This window comes from Kogia breviceps, chromosome 20 (genome assembly GCF_026419965.1).
Source record: "Kogia breviceps isolate mKogBre1 chromosome 20, mKogBre1 haplotype 1, whole genome shotgun sequence".
Lineage (NCBI taxonomy): Eukaryota > Metazoa > Chordata > Mammalia > Artiodactyla > Physeteridae > Kogia > Kogia breviceps.
Window position 1 is genome coordinate 38,050,885 of NC_081329.1, and position 19,367 is coordinate 38,070,251.

Consider the following 19,367-nt stretch of genomic DNA (forward strand, 5'->3'; position numbering starts at 1 on the left):
TATATATTTGGACAAGAACATGGCACTCTAATTTCCAATGCTGAACAAGAATTGACCCAAGTCTAAGCTTGCTCTCAGAAGGAGAATTGGGCTTGAAAATTCCTTGCTGCTTTGGGACCAGTTCCGAAAGTGGGAAGTTGAGCCGGGGATCTCAGGGAGCCTATAATTCATGGCCCTGCAGGATGGTAAAAGGCACGTAATGTGGAAAAATGACTTGGGTTGCACCAGAGAAAAGAACTTGAGAGCAAGGCAGAATTGCAAAACTGGGATTTCAAGAGGGAGAAGCGTCTCGCCTGGTAAGAACCTAGGATGTGGCAGTACTTCTTCAAACATGCCTTTGTCGAATAAGGGTGTATGCCTTTATCCTGAATATCTTTAGGATAAAGGCATACACCGTTTTGGGGGAACCAGGCAGGGGCTCTGTGCAAATCAACACTACATAATGCTATCACTTCCCATCAAAACAAAGGGTCATGTACGAAAAGTGTAAAGACCAGAAATGCAGGGTAACGTGGAGGTAAATCGTACCCACATTTTGTGGATTGTGGGATGAACAATGGCAATCGGCACCCTGGCGAATTCTATGGTGTATTCGAAGATAAAGTAAGAAACAATGCTACAGCACATAGGACACTTCCACTCAAGGACGTATATTTTCAAGGAAACCAAAGAACCTCAGGTCACAGGCAACCCAACGTTTACTGCTGTTCTCTTTTCAAAAGCCTCGACGAGGATACAATCTAAATTTCCTTGGACGGAAACATCGATGAAGAATATGTGATTCTCATCTACAATGATATATTACAGAGCCAGGAAATCAATGAAATAACGTCACTTGGCGCCACCGGAGTGTTCTTAGTTACAATCATTCTCAGTGAATTTAGTCACATAGAAAAAAGTGGTTTATCAAAGATATGAGGTACAGGTGGAATATAAAATTGCGTCCCTTGAATGAAATGGCAGACGACAGAGAGAATTACACATTTAGCAAACACACTTATGCCTGTAGGAGCGCAAAGGTCACATGAGGTGAGGAAAAACCAGGTGTTTTCAATGAGCACAGATACCATTCCATATAGACCAAGGAGGGAATCAAGACAAGTTACTCTAAACCTCAAAGGACTGAACTCAGCCCACTTTACACACCAGAAAAGATTATTGACAACTGGTCAGAATTTGAAAAAAAATTTATCGATGTCTCTCTGGAAGAGAATCAAGTGGATGCACAGCCGCAAGCAACACAGCACTCAAAATCGGCTACACCCGGTGAGAAAAATAAACTGCAAAATAAAGGCAGTGAGTGACAGATAAATTCTTGGAGACTTCGTTCAGGGGCTGTGATTGGAGTTGTTTTCAGCATATATTAACACACAGAAAGATGGGACCTAAGGGAGGACAATCGTGGGTCTGAGTGTCTTCGTGAGCATGAGTCAGCAAATGCAGCCCTTGTAGAATAACACTGCCTTGCCCAGATTCCATTGACCCGAAATCTCCAAATGTAGACGACCCTTCTACAGCGAACACATGCATGGGTCAGACACAGGATGCTACCCCATTGGAACGGGAAAAAACATGAAAAGGCACCTCATCTTCTCATATCCTGGTGCTCGGGTTCAAGCTTCCAGCCACTTTCCTGAAAATATCCCCACTTGGGGAAGTCAGCACTTTCAAAACCTTGTTTCTTATAGCTTGGAATTGGTTCCATGGATGAACTACAACGGGGAAGAATAAGACACGATGCCTATATATTTGGACAGGCATATGGTGCTCTAATTTCAACTGCTGAACAAGAATTGACCCAAGTCTAAGCTTGCTCTCAGAAGGAGAATAGGGCTTGAAAATTTCCCGCTGATTTGTGACCAGTTCCAAAAGTGGGAAGTTGAGCAGGGGATCTCAGCGAGCATATAATTCATGGGCCTGCAGGATGGGCCAAGACACCTAATGTGGACAAATGACTTGGGTTGAGCCAGAGAAAAGAACTTGAGAGCAAGGCAGAATTGCAGAAATGGGATTTCAAGAGGGAGACGCGTCTCGCCTGGTAAGAAACTAGAACGTGGCAATACTTCTTCAACCATGCCTTTGTCAAAAAATGGTGTATGCCTTTATCCTGAATATATTCCGAATAAAGGCATACACCGTTTTTGGGCAACCAGGTAGGGGCTCGGGGCAAATCAACACTACATAGTGCTATCACTTCCCATCTAAACAAAGGGTCATCTACGAAAATTGTAAAGACTAGAAATTCAGGGTAGCATGGAGGTAAATCGTACCCACATTTTGTGGATTCCAGGATGAAAAATGGCAATCGGCACCCTGGCGAAGTCTATGGTGTATTCAAAAATAATGTAAGAAACAAAGCTACAGCACATAGGACACTTCCACTCAAGGACGTATATTTTCAAGAAAACCAAAGAACCTCAGGTCACAGGCATCCCAACGTTTCCTGCTGCTCTCTTTACAAAAGCCTCGACTAGGATACAATCTAAATTTCCTTGGACGGAAAACATGGATGGAGAATATGTGATTCTTATCTACAATGATATATTACAGAGCCAGGAAATCAATGAAATAACGCCACTTGCCGCCAAAGGAGTGTTCGTAGTTACAATCATTCTCAGTAAATTTAGTCACATAGAAAAAAGTGGTTTATCAAAGATATGAGGTACAGGTGGAATACAAAATTGCATCCCATGAATGAAATGGCAGACGACAGAGAGAATTACACATTTAGCAAACACACTTATGCCTGTAGGAGCGCAAAGGTCACATGAGGTGAGGAAAAACCAGGTGTTTTCAATGAGCACAGATACCATTCCATATAGACCAAGGAGGGAATCAAGACAACTTACTCTAAACCTCAAAGGACTGAACTCAGCCCACTTTACACACCAGAAAAGATTATTGACAACTGGTCAGAATTTGAAAAACAATTTATCTATGTCTCTCTGGAAGAGAATCTAGTGGATGCACAGCAGCAAGCAACACAGCACGGAAAATCGGCTACACCCGGTGAGAAAAATAAACTGCAAAATAAAGGCAGTGAGTGAGAGATAAATTCTTCGAGACTTCGTTCAGGGGCTGTCATTGAAGTTCTTTTTAGCATATATTAACACAGAGAAGGATCGGACCTAAGGGAGGACACTCGTGGGTCTGAGTGTCTTCGTGAGCATGAGTCAGCAAATGCAGCCCTTGTCGAATAACATGGCCTTTTCCTGATTCCATGGACCCGAAATCTCCAAGTGCAGACGACCCTTCTACAGCGAACACATGCATGGGTCATCCACAGGATGCTACCCCATTGGAACGGGAAAAAACATGAAAAGGCACCTCATCTCATATCCTGGTGCTCGGGTTCAAGCTTCCAGCCACTTTCCTGAAAATATCCCCACTTGGGGAAGTCAGCACTTTCAAAACCTTCATTCTTATAGCTTGGAATTGGTTCCATGGATGAACTACAACGGGGAAGAATAAGACACGATGCCTATATATTTGGACAGGCATATGGTGCTCTAATTTCAACTGCTGAACAAGAATTGACCCAAGTCTAAGCTTGCTCTCAGAAGGAGAATAGGGCTTGAAAATTTCCCGCTGATTTGTGACCAGTTCCAAAAGTGGGAAGTTGAGCATGGGATCTCAGCGAGCATATAATTCATGGGCCTGCAGGGTGGGCCAAGACACCTAATGTGGACAAATGACTTGGGTTGAGCCAGAGAAAAGAACTTGAGAGCAAGGCAGAATTGCAAAACTGGGATTTCAAGAGGGAGGAGCGTCTCGCCTGGTAACAACCTAGGATGTGGCAGTACTTCTTCAAACATGCCTTTGTCGAAAAACGGTGTATGCCTTTATCCTGAATATATTCCGAATAAAGGCATACACCGTTTTTGGGCAACCAGGCAGGGGCTCGGTGCAAATCAACACTACATAGTGCTATCACTTCCCATCTAAACAAAGGGACATCTACGAAAAGTGTAAAGACTAGAAATTCAGGGTAGCATGGAGGTAAATCGTACCCACATTTTGTGGATTCCAGGATGAACAATGGCAATCGGCACCCTGGCGAAGTCTATGGTGTATTCAAAAATAATGTAAGAAACAAAGCTACAGCACATAGGACACTTCCACTCAAGGACGTATATTTTCAAGAAAACCAAAGAACCTCAGGTCACAGGCAACCCAACGTTTACCGCTGCTCTCTTTACAAAAGCCTCGACTAGGATACAATCTAAATTTCCTTGGACGGAAAACATGGATGGAGAATATGTGATTCTTATCTACAATGATATATTACTGAACCAGGAAATCAATGAAATAACGTCACTTGCCGCCAAAGGAGTGTTCGTAGTTACAATCATTCTCAGTAAATTTAGTCACATAGAAAAAAGTGGTTTATCAAAGATATGAGGTACAGGTGGAATACAAAATTGCGTCCCATGAATGAAACGGCAGACGACAGAGAGAATTACACATTTAGCAAACACACTTATGCCTGTAGGAGCGCAAAGGTCACATGAGGTGAGGAAAAACCAGGTGTTTTCAATGAGCACAAATACCATTCCATATAGACAAAGGAGGGAATCAAGACAAGTTACTCTAAACCTCAAAGGACTGAACTCAGCCCACTTTACACACCAGAAAAGATTATTGACAACTGGTCAGAATTTGAAAAACAATTTATCTATGTCTCTCTGGAAGAGAATCTAGTGGATGCACAGCAGCAAGCAACACAGCACGGAAAATCGGCTACACCCGGTGAGAAAAATAAACTGCAAAATAAAGGCAGTGAGTGAGAGATAAATTCTTCGAGACTTCGTTCAGGGGCTGTGATTGGAATTGTTTTCAGCATATGTTCATACACAGAAAGATGGGACCTTAGGGAGGACAATCGTGGGTCTGAGTGTCTTCGTGAGCATGAGTCAGCAAATGCAGCCCTTGTAGAATAACACTGCCTTGCCCAGATTCCATTGACCCGAAATCTCCAAATGTAGACGACCCTTCTACAGCGAACACATGCATGGGTCAGACACAGGATGCTACCCCATTGGAACGGGAAAAAACATGAAAAGGCACCTCATCTTCTCATATCCTGGTGCTCGGGTTCAAGCTTCCAGCCACTTTCCTGAAAATATCCCCACTTGCGGAAGTCAGCACTTTCAAAACCTTCTTTCTTAGAGCTTGGAATTGCTTCCATGGATGAACTACAACGGAGAAGAATAAGACACGATGCCTTTATATTTGGACAGGCATATCGTGCTCTAATTTCAACTGCTGAACAATAATTGACCCAAGTCTAAGCTTGCTCTCAGAAGGAGAATAGGGCTTGAATATTTCCCGCTGATTTGTGACCAGTTCCAAAAGTGGGAAGTTGAGCAGGGGATCTCAGGGAGCCTATAATTCATGGCCCTGCAGGATGGTAAAAGGCACGTAATGTGGATAAATGACTTGGGTTGAACCAGAGAAAAGAACTTGAGAGCAAGGCAGAATTGCAAGACTGGGATTCCAAGAGGGAGAAGCGTCTCGCCTGGTAAGAACCTAGGATGTGGCAGTACTTCTTCAAACATGCCTTTGTCGAAAAAAGGTGTATGCCTTTATCCTGAATATCTTTAGGATAAAGGCATACACCGTTTTTGGGCAACCACGCAGGGGCTCTGTGCAAATCAACACTACATAATGCTATCACTTCCCATCAAAACAAAGGGTCATGTACGAAAAGTGTAAAGACCAGAAATGCAGGGTAACGTGGAGGTAAATCGTACCCACATTTTGTGGATTGTGGGATGACCAATTGCAATCGGCACCCTGGCGAATTCTATGGTGTATTCGAAGATAAAGTAAGAAACAATGCTACAGCACATAGGACACTTCCATTCAAGGACGTATATTTTCAGGAAAACCAAAGAACCTCAGGTCACAGGCAACCCAACGTTTACTGCTGCTCTCTTTACAAAAGCCTCGACTAGGATACAATCTAAATTTCCTTGGACGGAAAACATGGATGGAGAATATGTGATTCTTATCTACAATGATATATTACAGAGCCAGGAATTCAATGAAATAACGTCACTTGGCGCCACCGGAGTGTTCTTAGTTACAATCATTCTCAGTGAATTTAGTCACATAGAAAAAAGTGGTTTATCAAAGATATGAGGTACAGGTGGAATATAAAATTGCGTCCCTTGAACGAAATGGCAGACGACAGAGAGAATTACACATTTAGCAAACACACTTATGCCTGTAGGAGCGCAAAGGTCACATGAGGTGAGGAAAAACCAGGTGTTTTCAATGAGCACAGATACCATTCCATATAGACCAAGGAGGGAATCAAGACAACTTACTGTAAACCTCAAAGGACTGAACTCAGCCCACTTTACACACCAGAAAAGATTATTGACAACTGGTCAGAATTTGAAAAACAATTTATCTATGTCTCTCTGGAAGAGAATCTAGTGGATGCACAGCAGCAAGCAACACAGCACGGAAAATCGGCTACACCCGGTGAGAAAAATAAACTGCAAAATAAAGGCAGTGAGTGACAGATAAATTTTTCGAGACTTCGTTCATGGCCTGTGATTGGAGTTGTTTTCAGCATATATTAACACACAGAAGGATCGGACCAAAAGGAGGACACTCGTGGGTCTGAGTGTCTTCATGAGCATGAGTCAGCAAATGCAGCCCTTGTTGAATAACACTGCCTTTTCCTGATTCCATGGACCCGAAATCTCCAAATGCAGACGACCCTTCCTACAGCGAACACATGCATGGGACAGCCACAGGATGCTACCCCATTGGAACGGCAATAAAACATGAAAAGCCACCTCATCTTCTCATATCCTGGTGCTCGGGTTCAAGCTTTCAGCCGCTTTTCTGAAAATATACCCAATTGGGGAAGTCAGCCCTTTCAAAACACTCTTACTTATAACTTGGAATTGGTTCCATGGATGAACTACAATGGGGAGGAATAAGAGACGATGGCTATATATTTGGACAGGCACATGGCGCTCTAATTTCCAATGCTGAACAAGAATTGACCCAAGTCTAAGCTTGCTCTCGGAAAGAGAATTGGGCTTGAAAATTTCCCGCTGCTTTGGGACCAGTTCCAAAAGTGGGAAGTTGAGCAGGGGATCTCAGGGAGCCTATAATTCATGGCCCTGCAGGATGGTAAAAGGCACGTAATGTGGATAAATGACTTGGGTTGAACCAGAGAAAAGAACTTGAGAGCAAGGCAGAATTGCAAGACTGGGATTCCAAGAGGGAGAAGCGTCTCGCCTGGTAAGAACCTAGGATGTGGCAGTACTTCTTCAAACATGCCTTTGTCGAAAAAAGGTGTATGCCTTTATCCTGAATATCTTTAGGATAAAGGCATACACCGTTTTTGGGCAACCACGCAGGGGCTCTGTGCAAATCAACACTACATAATGCTATCACTTCCCATCAAAACAAAGGGTCATGTACGAAAAGTGTAAAGACCAGAAATGCAGGGTAACGTGGAGGTAAATCGTACCCACATTTTGTGGATTGTGGGATGACCAATTGCAATCGGCACCCTGGCGAATTCTATGGTGTATTCGAAGATAAAGTAAGAAACAATGCTACAGCACATAGGACACTTCCATTCAAGGACGTATAGTTTCAGGAAAACCAAAGAACCTCAGGTCACAGGCAACCCAACGTTTACTGCTGCTCTCTTTACAAAAGCCTCGACTAGGATACAATCTAAATTTCCTTGGACGGAAAACATGGATGGAGAATATGTGATTCTTATCTACAATGATACATTACAGAGCCAGGAAATAAATGAAATAACGTCACTTGGCGCCACCGGAGTGTTCTTAGTTACAATCATTCTCAGTGAATTTAGTCACATAGAAAAAAGTGGTTTATCAAAGATATGAGGTACAGGTGGAATATAAAATTGCGTCCCTTGAACGAAATGGCAGACGACAGAGAGAATTACACATTTAGCAAACACACTTATGCCTGTAGGAGCGCAAAGGTCACATGAGGTGAGGAAAAACTAGGTGTTTTCAATGAGCACAGATACCATTCCATATAGACCAAGGAGGGAATCAAGACAACTTACTCTAAACCTCAAAGGACTGAACTCAGCCCACTTTACACACCAGAAAAGATTATTGACAACTGGTCAGAATTTGAAAAACAATTTATCTATGTCTCTCTGGAAGAGAATCTAGTGGATGCACAGCAGGAAGCAACACAGCACGGAAAATCGGCTACACCCGGTGAGAAAAATAAATTGCAAAATAAAGGCAGTGAGTGACAGATAAATTTTTCGAGACTTCGTTCAGGGGCTGTGATTGGAGTTGTTTTCAGCATATATTAACACACAGAAGGATCGGACCAAAGGGAGGACACTCGTGGGTCTGAGTGTCTTCGTGAGCATGAGTCAGCAAATGCAGCCCTTGTTGAATAACACTGCCTTTTCCTGATTCCATGGACCCGAAATCTCCAAATGCAGACGACCCTTCCTACAGCGAACACATGCATGGGACAGCCACAGGATGCTACCCCATTGGAACGGCAATAAAACATGAAAAGCCACCTCATCTTCTCATATCCTGGTGCTCGGGTTCAAGCTTTCAGCCGCTTTTCTGAAAATATACCCAATTGGGGAAGTCAGCCCTTTCAAAACACTCTTACTTATAACTTGGAATTGGTTCCATGGATGAACTACAATGGGGAGGAATAAGAGACGATGGCTATATATTTGGACAGGCACATGGCGCTCTAATTTCCAATGCTGAACAAGAATTGACCCAAGTCTAAGCTTGCTCTCGGAAAGAGAATTGGGCTTGAAAATTTCCCGCTGCTTTGGGACCAGTTCCAAAAGTGGGAAGTTGAGCAGGGGATCTCAGGGAGCCTATAATTCATGGCCCTGCAGGATGGTAAAAGGCACGTAATGTGAATAAATGACTTGGGTTGAACCAGAGAAAAGAACTTGAGAGCAAGGCAGAATTGCAAAACTGGGATTCCAAGAGGGAGAAGCGTCTCGCCTGGTAAGAACCTAGGATGTGGCAGTACTTCTTCAAACATGCCTTTGTCGAAAAAGGGTGTATGCCTTTATCCTGAATATCTTTAGGATAAAGGCATACACCGTTTTTGGGCAACCACGCAGGGGCTCTGTGCAAATCAACACTACATAATGCTATCACATCACATCAAAACAAAGGGTCATGTACGAAAAGTGTAAAGACCAGAAATGCAGGGTAACGTGGAGGTAAATCGTACCCACATTTTGTGGACTGTGGGATGACCAATTGCAATCGGCACCCTGGCGAATTCTATGGTGTATTCGAAGATAAAGTAAGAAACAATGCTACAGCACATAGGACACTTCCATTCAAGGACGTATATTTTCAGGAAAACCAAAGAACCTCAGGTCACAGGCAACCCAACGTTTACTGCTGCTATCTTAACAAAAGCCTCGACTAGGATACAATCTAAATTTCCTTGGACGGAAAACATGGATGGAGAATATGTGATTCTTATCTACAATGATATATTACAGAGCCAGGAATTCAATGAAATAACGTCACTTGGCGCCACCGGAGTGTTCTTAGTTACAATCATTCTCAGTGAATTTAGTCACATAGAAAAAAGTGGTTTATCAAAGATATGAGGTACAGGTGGAATATAAAATTGCGTCCCTTGAACGAAATGGCAGACGACAGAGAGAATTACACATTTAGCAAACACACTTATGCCTGTAGGAGCGCAAAGGTCACATGAGGTGAGGAAAAACCAGGTGTTTTCAATGAGCAGAGATACCATTCCATATAGACCAAGGAGGGAATCAAGACAACTTACTCTAAACCTCAAAGGACTGAACTCAGCCCACTTTACACACCAGAAAAGATTATTGACAACTGGTCAGAATTTGAAAAACAATTTATCTATGTCTCTCTGGAAGAGAATCTAGTGGATGCACAGCAGCAAGCAACACAGCACGGAAAATCGGCTACACCCGGTGAGAAAAATAAACTGCAAAATAAAGGCAGTGAGTGACAGATAAATTTTTCGAGACTTCGTTCAGGGGCTGTGATTGGAGTTGTTTTCAGCATATATTAACACACAGAAGGATCGGACCAAAGGGAGGACACTCGTGGGTCTGAGTGTCTTCGTGAGCATGAGTCAGCAAATGCAGCCCTTGTTGAATAACACTGCCTTTTCCTGATTCCATGGACCCGAAATCTCCAAATGCAGACGACCCTTCCTACAGCGAACACATGCATGGGACAGCCACAGGATGCTACCCCATTGGAACGGCAATAAAACATGAAAAACCACCTCATCTTCTCATATCCTGGTGCTCGGGTTCAAGCTTTCAGCCGCTTTTCTGAAAATATACCCAATTGGGGAAGTCAGCCCTTTCAAAACACTCTTACTTATAACTTGGAATTGGTTCCATGGATGAACTACAATGGGGAGGAATAAGAGACGATGGCTATATATTTGGACAGGCACATGGCGCTCTAATTTCCAATGCTGAACAAGAATTGACCCAAGTCTAAGCTTGCTCTCGGAAAGAGAATTGGGCTTGAAAATTTCCCGCTGCTTTGGGACCAGTTCCAAAAGTGGGAAGTTGAGCAGGGGATCTCAGGGAGCCTATAATTCATGGGCCTGCAGGATGGTAAAAGGCACGTAATGTGGATAAATGACTTGGGTTGAACCAGAGAAAAGAACTTGAGAGCAAGGCAGAATTGCAAAACTGGGATTCCAAGAGGGAGAAGCGTCTCGCCTGGTAAGAACCTACGATGTGGCAGTACTTCTTCAAACATGCCTTTGTCGAAAAAGGGTGTATGCCTTTATCCTGAATATCTTTAGGATAAAGGCATACACCGTTTTTGGGCAACCACGCAGGGGCTCTGTGCAAATCAACACTACATAATGCTATCACTTCCCATCAAAACAAAGGGTCATGTACGAAAAGTGTAAAGACCAGAAATGCAGGGTAACGTGGAGGTAAATCGTACCCACATTTTGTGGATTGTGGGATGACCAATTGCAATCGGCACCCTGCGAATTCTATGGTGTATTCGAAGATAAAGTAAGAAACAATGCTACAGCACATAGGACACTTCCATTCAAGGACGTATATTTTCAGGAAAACCAAAGAACCTCAGGTCACAGGCAACCCAACGTTTACTGCTGCTCTCTTTACAAAAGCCTCGACTAGGATACAATCTAAATTTCCTTGGACGGAAAACATGGATGGAGAATATGTGATTCTTATCTACAATGATATATTACAGAGCCAGGAATTCAATGAAATAACGTCACTTGGCGCCACCGGAGTGTTCTTAGTTACAATCATTCTCAGTGAATTTAGTCACATAGAAAAAAGTGGTTTATCAAAGATATGAGGTACAGGTGGAATATAAAATTGCGTCCCTTGAACGAAATGGCAGACGACAGAGAGAATTACACATTTAGCAAACACACTTATGCCTGTAGGAGCGCAAAGGTCACATGAGGTGAGGAAAAACCAGGTGTTTTCAATGAGCACAGATACCATTCCATATAGACCAAGGAGGGAATCAAGACAACTTACTCTAAACCTCAAAGGACTGAACTCAGCCCACTTTACACACCAGAAAAGATTATTGACAACTGGTCAGAATTTGAAAAACAATTTATCTATGTCTCTCTGGAAGAGAATCTAGTGGATGCACAGCAGCAAGCAACACAGCACGGAAAATCGGCTACACCCGGTGAGAAAAATAAACTGCAAAATAAAGGCAGTGAGTGACAGATAAATTTTTCGAGACTTCGTTCAGGGGCTGTGATTGGAGTTGTTTTCAGCATATATTAACACACAGAAGGATCGGACCAAAGGGAGGACACTCGTGGGTCTGAGTGTCTTCGTGAGCATGAGTCAGCAAATGCAGCCCTTGTTGAATAACACTGCCTTTTCCTGATTCCATGGACCCGAAATCTCCAAATGCAGACGACCCTTCCTACAGCGAACACATGCATGGGACAGCCACAGGATGCTACCCCATTGGAACGGCAATAAAACATGAAAAACCACCTCATCTTCTCATATCCTGGTGCTCGGGTTCAAGCTTTCAGCCGCTTTTCTGAAAATATACCCAATTGGGGAAGTCAGCCCTTTCAAAACACTCTTACTTATAACTTGGAATTGGTTCCATGGATGAACTACAATGGGGAGGAATAAGAGACGATGGCTATATATTTGGACCGGCACATGGCGCTCTAATTTCCAATGCTGAACAAGAATTGACCCAAGTCTAAGCTTGCTCTCGGAAAGAGAATTGGGCTTGAAAATTTCCTGCTGCTTTGGGACCAGTTCCAAAAGTGGGAAGTTGAGCAGGGGATCTCAGGGAGCCTATAATTCATGGCCCTGCAGGATGGTAAAAGGCACGTAATGTGGATAAATGACTTGGGTTGAACCAGAGAAAAGAACTTGAGAGCAAGGCAGAATTGCAAAACTGGGATTCCAAGAGGGAGAAGCGTCTCGCCTGGTAAGAACCTAGGATGTGGCAGTACTTCTTCAAACATGCCTTTGTCGAAAAAGGGTGTATGCCTTTATCCTGAATATCTTTAGGATAAAGGCATACACCGTTTTTGGGCAACCACGCAGGGGCTCTGTGCAAATCAACACTACATAATGCTATCACTTCCCATCAAAACAAAGGGTCATGTACGAAAAGTGTAAAGACCAGAAATGCAGGGTAACGTGGAGGTAAATCGTACCCACATTTTGTGGATTGTGGGATGACCAATTGCAATCGGCAACCTGGCGAATTCTATGGTGTATTCGAAGATAAAGTAAGAAACAATGCTACAGCACATAGGACACTTCCATTCAAGGACGTATATTTTCAGGAAAACCAAAGAACCTCAGGTCACAGGCAACCCAACGTTTACTGATGCTCTCTTTACAAAAGCCTCGACTAGGATACAATCTAAATTTCCTTGGACGGAAAACATGGATGGAGAATATGTGATTCTTATCTACAATGATATATTACAGAGCCAGGAATTCAATGAAATAACGTCACTTGGCGCCACCGGAGTGTTCTTAGTTACAATCATTCTCAGTGAATTTAGTCACATAGAAAAAAGTGGTTTATCAAAGATATGAGGTACAGGTGGAATATAAAATTGCGTCCCTTGAACGAAATGGCAGACGACAGAGAGAATTACACATTTAGCAAACACACTTATGCCTGTAGGAGCGCAAAGGTCACATGAGGTGAGGAAAAACCAGCTGTTTTCAATGAGCACAGATACCATTCCATATAGACCAAAGAGGGAATCAAGACAACTTACTCTAAACCTCAAAGGACTGAACTCAGCCCACTTTACACACCAGAAAAGATTATTGACAACTGGTCAGAATTTGAAAAACAATTTATCGATGTCTCTCTGGAAGAGAATCAAGTGGATGCACAGCAACAAGAAACACAGCACTCAAAATCGGCTACAGCCCGTGAGAAAAATGAACTGCAAATTAAAGGCAGTGAGTGAGAGATAAATTCTTTGAGACTTCGTTCAGGGGCTGTCATTGAAGTTGTTTTGAGCATATATTAACACACAGAAGGATCGGACCAAAGGGAGGACACTCGTGGGTCTGAGTGTCTTCGTGAGCATGAGTCAGCAAATGCAGCCCTTGTAGAATAACACTGCCTTGCCCTGATTCCATTGACCCGAAATCTCCAAATGTAGACGACCCTTCTACAGCAAACACATGCATGGGTCAGCCACAGGATGCTACCCCATTGGAACGGCAAAAAACATGAAAAGGCACCTCATCTTCTCATAACCTGGTACTCGGGTTCAAGCTTCCAGCCACTTTCCTGAAAATATCCCCACTTGGGGAAGTCAGCACTTTCAAAACCTTCTTTCTTATAGCTTGGAATTGGTTCCATGGATGAACTACAACGGGGAAGAATAAGACACGATGCCTATATATTTGGACAGGCATATGGTGCTCTAATTTCAACTGCTGAACAAGAATTGACCCAAGTCTAAGCTTGCTCTCAGAAGGAGAATAGGGCTTGAAAATTTCCCGCTGATTTGTGACCAGTTCCAAAAGTGGGAAGTTGAGCAGGGGATCTCAGGGAGCCTATAATTCATGGCCCTGCAGGATGGTCAAAGGCACCTAATGTGGACAAATGACTTCGGTTGAGCCAGAGAAAAGAACTTGAGAGCAAGGCAGAATTGCAAAAATGGGATTTCAAGAGGGAGACGCGTCTCGCCTGGTAAGAACCTAGGATGTGGCAGTACTTCTTCAACCATGCCTTTGTCGAAAAACGGTGTATGCCTTTATCCTGAATATATTCCGAATAAAGGCATACACCGTTTTTGGGCAACCAGGCAGGGGCTCGGTGCAAATCAACACTACATAGTGCTATCACTTCCCATCTAAACAAAGGGTCATCTACGAAAATTGTAAAGAGTAGAAATTCAGGGTAGCATGGAGGTAAATCGTACCCACATTTTGTGGATTCCAGGATGAGCAATGGCAATCGGCACCCTGGCGAAGTCTATGGTGTATTCAAAAATAATGTAAGAAACAAAGCTACAGCACATAGGACACTTCCACTCAAGGATGTATATTTTCAAGAAAACCAAAGAACCTCAGGTCACAGGCAACCCAACGTTTACTGCTTCTCTCTTTACAAAAGCCTCGACTAGGATACAATCTAAATTTCCTTGGACGGAAAACATGGATGGAGAATATGTGATTCTTATCTACAATGATATATTACTGAGCCAGGAAATCAATGAAGTAACGTCACTTGCCGCCAAAGGAGTGTTCGTAGTTACAATCATTCTCAGTAAATTTAGTCACATAGAAAAAAGTGGTTTATCAAAGATATGAGGTACAGGTGGAATACAAAATTGCGTCCCATGAATGAAATGGCAGACGAGAGAAAGCATCACACATTTAGCAAACACACTTATGCCTGTAGGAGCGCGAAGGTCACTTGAGGTGAGGAAAAACCAGGTGTTTTCAATGAGCACAGATACCATTCCATATAGACCAAAGAGGGAATCAAGACAACTTACTCTAAACCTCAAAGGACTGAACTCAGCCCACTTTACACACCAGAAAAGATTATTGACAACTGGTTAGAATTTGAAAAACAATTTATTGATGTCTCTCTGGAAGAGAATCAAGTGGATTCACAGCAGCAAGCAACACAGCACTCAAAATCGGCTACACCCCGTGAGAAAAATAAACTGCAAAATAAAGGCAGTGAGTGAGAGATAAATTCTTCAAGACTTCATTCAGGGGCTGTCATTGAAGTTGTTTTGAGCATATATTAACACACAGAAGGATCGGACCTAAGGGAGGACACTCGTGGGTCTGAGTGTCTTCGTGAGCATGAGTCAGCAAATGCAGCCCTTGTCGAATAACACTGCCTTTTCCTGATTCCATGGACCCGAAATCTCCAAATGCAGACGAACCTTCCTACAGCGAACACATGCATGAGACAGCCACAGGATGCTACCCCATTGGAACGGCCAAAAAACATGAAAAGACACCTCATCTTCTCATATCCTGGTGCTCGGGTTCAAGCTTTCAGCCGCTTTTCTGAAAATATACCCAATTGGGGAAGTCAGGACTTTCAAAACACTCTTACTTATAACTTGGAATTGGTTCCATGGATGAACTACAATGGGGAAGAATAAGAGACGATGGCTATATATTTGGACAGGCACATGGCGCTCTAATTTCCAATGCTGAACAAGAATTGACCCAAGTCTAAGCTTGCTCTCGGAAGGAGAATTGGGCTTGAAAATGTCCTGTTGCTTTGGGACCAGTTCCGAAATTGGAAAGTTGAGCCGGGGATCTCAGGGAGCCTATAATTCATGGCCCTGCAGGATGGTAAAAGGCACGTAATGTGGAAAAATGACTTGGGTTGAACCAGAGAAAAGAACTTGAGAGCAAGGCAGAATTGCAAAACTGGGATTTCAAGAGGGAGAAGCGTCTCGCCTGGTAAGAACCTAGGATGTGGCAGTACTTCTTCAAACATGCCTTTGTCGAAAAACGGTGTATGCCTTTATCCTGAATATATTCCGAATAAAGGCATACACCGTTTTTGGGCAACCAGGCAGGGGCTCGGTGCAAATCAACACTACATAGTGCTATCACTTCCCATCTAAACAAAGGGTCATCTACGAAAATTGTAAAGAGTAGAAATTCAGGGTAGCATGGAGGTAAATCGTACCCACATTTTGTGGATTCCAGGATGAGCAATGGCAATCGGCACCCTGGCGAAGTCTATGGTGTATTCAAAAATAATGTAAGAAACAAAGCTACAGCACATAGGACACTTCCACTCAAGGATGTATATTTTCAAGAAAACCAAAGAACCTCAGGTCACAGGCAACCCAACGTTTACTGCTTCTCTCTTTACAAAAGCCTCGACTAGGATACAATCTAAATTTCCTTGGACGGAAAACATGGATGGAGAATATGTGATTCTTATCTACAATGATATATTACTGAGCCAGGAAATCAATGAAGTAACGTCACTTGCCGCCAAAGGAGTGTTCGTAGTTACAATCATTCTCAGTAAATTTAGTCACATAGAAAAAAGTGGTTTATCAAAGATATGAGGTACAGGTGGAATACAAAATTGCGTCCCATGAATGAAATGGCAGACGAGAGAAAGCATCACACATTTAGCAAACACACTTATGCCTGTAGGAGCGCGAAGGTCACTTGAGGTGAGGAAAAACCAGGTGTTTTCAATGAGCACAGATACCATTCCATATAGACCAAAGAGGGAATCAAGACAACTTACTCTAAACCTCAAAGGACTGAACTCAGCCCACTTTACACACCAGAAAAGATTATTGACAACTGGTTAGAATTTGAAAAACAATTTATTGATGTCTCTCTGGAAGAGAATCAAGTGGATTCACAGCAGCAAGCAACACAGCACTCAAAATCGGCTACACCCCGTGAGAAAAATAAACTGCAAAATAAAGGCAGTGAGTGAGAGATAAATTCTTCAAGACTTCATTCAGGGGCTGTCATTGAAGTTGTTTTGAGCATATATTAACACACAGAAGGATCGGACCTAAGGGAGGACACTCGTGGGTCTGAGTGTCTTCGTGAGCATGAGTCAGCAAATGCAGCCCTTGTCGAATAACACTGCCTTTTCCTGATTCCATGGACCCGAAATCTCCAAATGCAGACGAACCTTCCTACAGCGAACACATGCATGAGACAGCCACAGGATGCTACCCCATTGGAACGGCCAAAAAACATGAAAAGACACCTCATCTTCTCATATCCTGGTGCTCGGGTTCAAGCTTTCAGCCGCTTTTCTGAAAATATACCCAATTGGGGAAGTCAGGACTTTCAAAACACTCTTACTTATAACTTGGAATTGGTTCCATGGATGAACTACAATGGGGAAGAATAAGAGACGATGGCTATATATTTGGACAGGCACATGGCGCTCTAATTTCCAATGCTGAACAAGAATTGACCCAAGTCTAAGCTTGCTCTCGGAAGGAGAATTGGGCTTGAAAATGTCCTGTTGCTTTGGGACCAGTTCCGAAATTGGAAAGTTGAGCCGGGGATCTCAGGGAGCCTATAATTCATGGCCCTGCAGGATGGTAAAAGGCACGTAATGTGGAAAAATGACTTGGGTTGAACCAGAGAAAAGAACTTGAGAGCAAGGCAGAATTGCAAAACTGGGATTTCAAGAGGGAGAAGCGTCTCGCCTGGTAAGAACCTAGGATGTGGCAGTACTTCTTCAAACATGCCTTTGTCGAAAAACGGTGTATGCCTTTATCCTGAATATATTCCGAATAAAGGCATACACCGTTTTTGGGCAACCAGGCAGGGGCTCGGTGCAAATCAACACTACATAGTGCTATCACTTCCCATCTAAACAAAGGGTCATCTACGAAAAGTGTAAAGACGAGAAATTCAGGGTAGCATGGAGGTAAATCGTACCCACATTTTGTGGATTCCAGGATGAACAATGGCAATCGGCACCCTGGCGAAGTCTATGGTGTATTCAAAAATAATGTAAGAAACAAAGCTACAGCACATAGGACACTTCCACTCAAGGACGTATATTTTCAAGAAAACCAAAGAACCTCAGGTCACAGGCAACCCAACGTTTACTGCTGCTCTCTTTACAAAAGCCTCGACTAGGATACAATCTAAATTTCCTTGGACGGAAAACATGGATGGAGAATATGTGATTCTTATCTACAATGATATATTACTGAGCCAGGAAATCAATGAAATAACGTCACTTGCCGCCAAAGGAGTGTTCGTAGTTACAATCATTCTCAGTAAATTTAGTCACATAGAAAAAATTGGTTTATCAAAGATATGAGGTACAGGTGGAATACAAAATTGCGTCCCATGAATGAAATGGCAGACGAGAGAAAGCATCACACACTTAGCAAACACACTTATGCCTGTAGGAGCGCGAAGGTCACTTGAGGTGAGGAAGAAACAGGTGTTTTCAATGAGCACAGATACCATTCCATATAGACCAAAGGGGGCATAAAGACAACTTACTCTAAACCTCAAAGGACTGAACTCAGCCCACTTTACACACCAGAAAATATTATTTACAACTGGTTAGAATTTGAAAAACAATTTATCGATGTCTCTCTGGAAGAGAATCAAGTGGATGCACAGCAGCAAGCAACACAGCACTGAAAATCGGCTACACGCCGTGAGAAAAATAAACCTCAAAATAAAGGCAGTGAGTGAGAGATAAATTCTTCGAGACTTCGTTCAGGGGCTGTCATTGAAGTTGTTTTGAGCATATATTAACACACAGAAGGATCGGACCTAAGGGAGGACACTCGTGGGTCTGAGTGTCTTCGTGAGCATGAGTCAGCAAATGCAGCCCTTGTCGAATAACACTGCCTTTTCCTGATTCCATGGACCCGAAATCTCCAAATGCAGACGACCCTTCCTACAGCGAACACATGCATGGGACAGCCACAGGATGCTACCCCATTGGAACGGCAAAAAACATGAAAAGCCACCTCATCTTCTCATATCCTGGTGCTCGGTTTCAAGCTTTCAGCCGCTTTTCTGAAAATATACCCAATTGGGGAAGTCAGCACTTTCAAAACACTCTTACTTATAACTTGGAATTGGTTCCATGGATGAACTACAACGGGGAAGAATAAGAGACGATGGCTATATATTTGGACAAGAACATGGCACTCTAATTTCCAATGCTGAACAAGAATTGACCCAAGTCTAAGCTTGCTCTCAGAAGGAGAATTGGGCTTGAAAATTCCTTGCTGCTTTGGGACCAGTTCCGAAAGTGGGAAGTTGAGCCGGGGATCTCAGGGAGCCTATAATTCATGGCCCTGCAGGATGG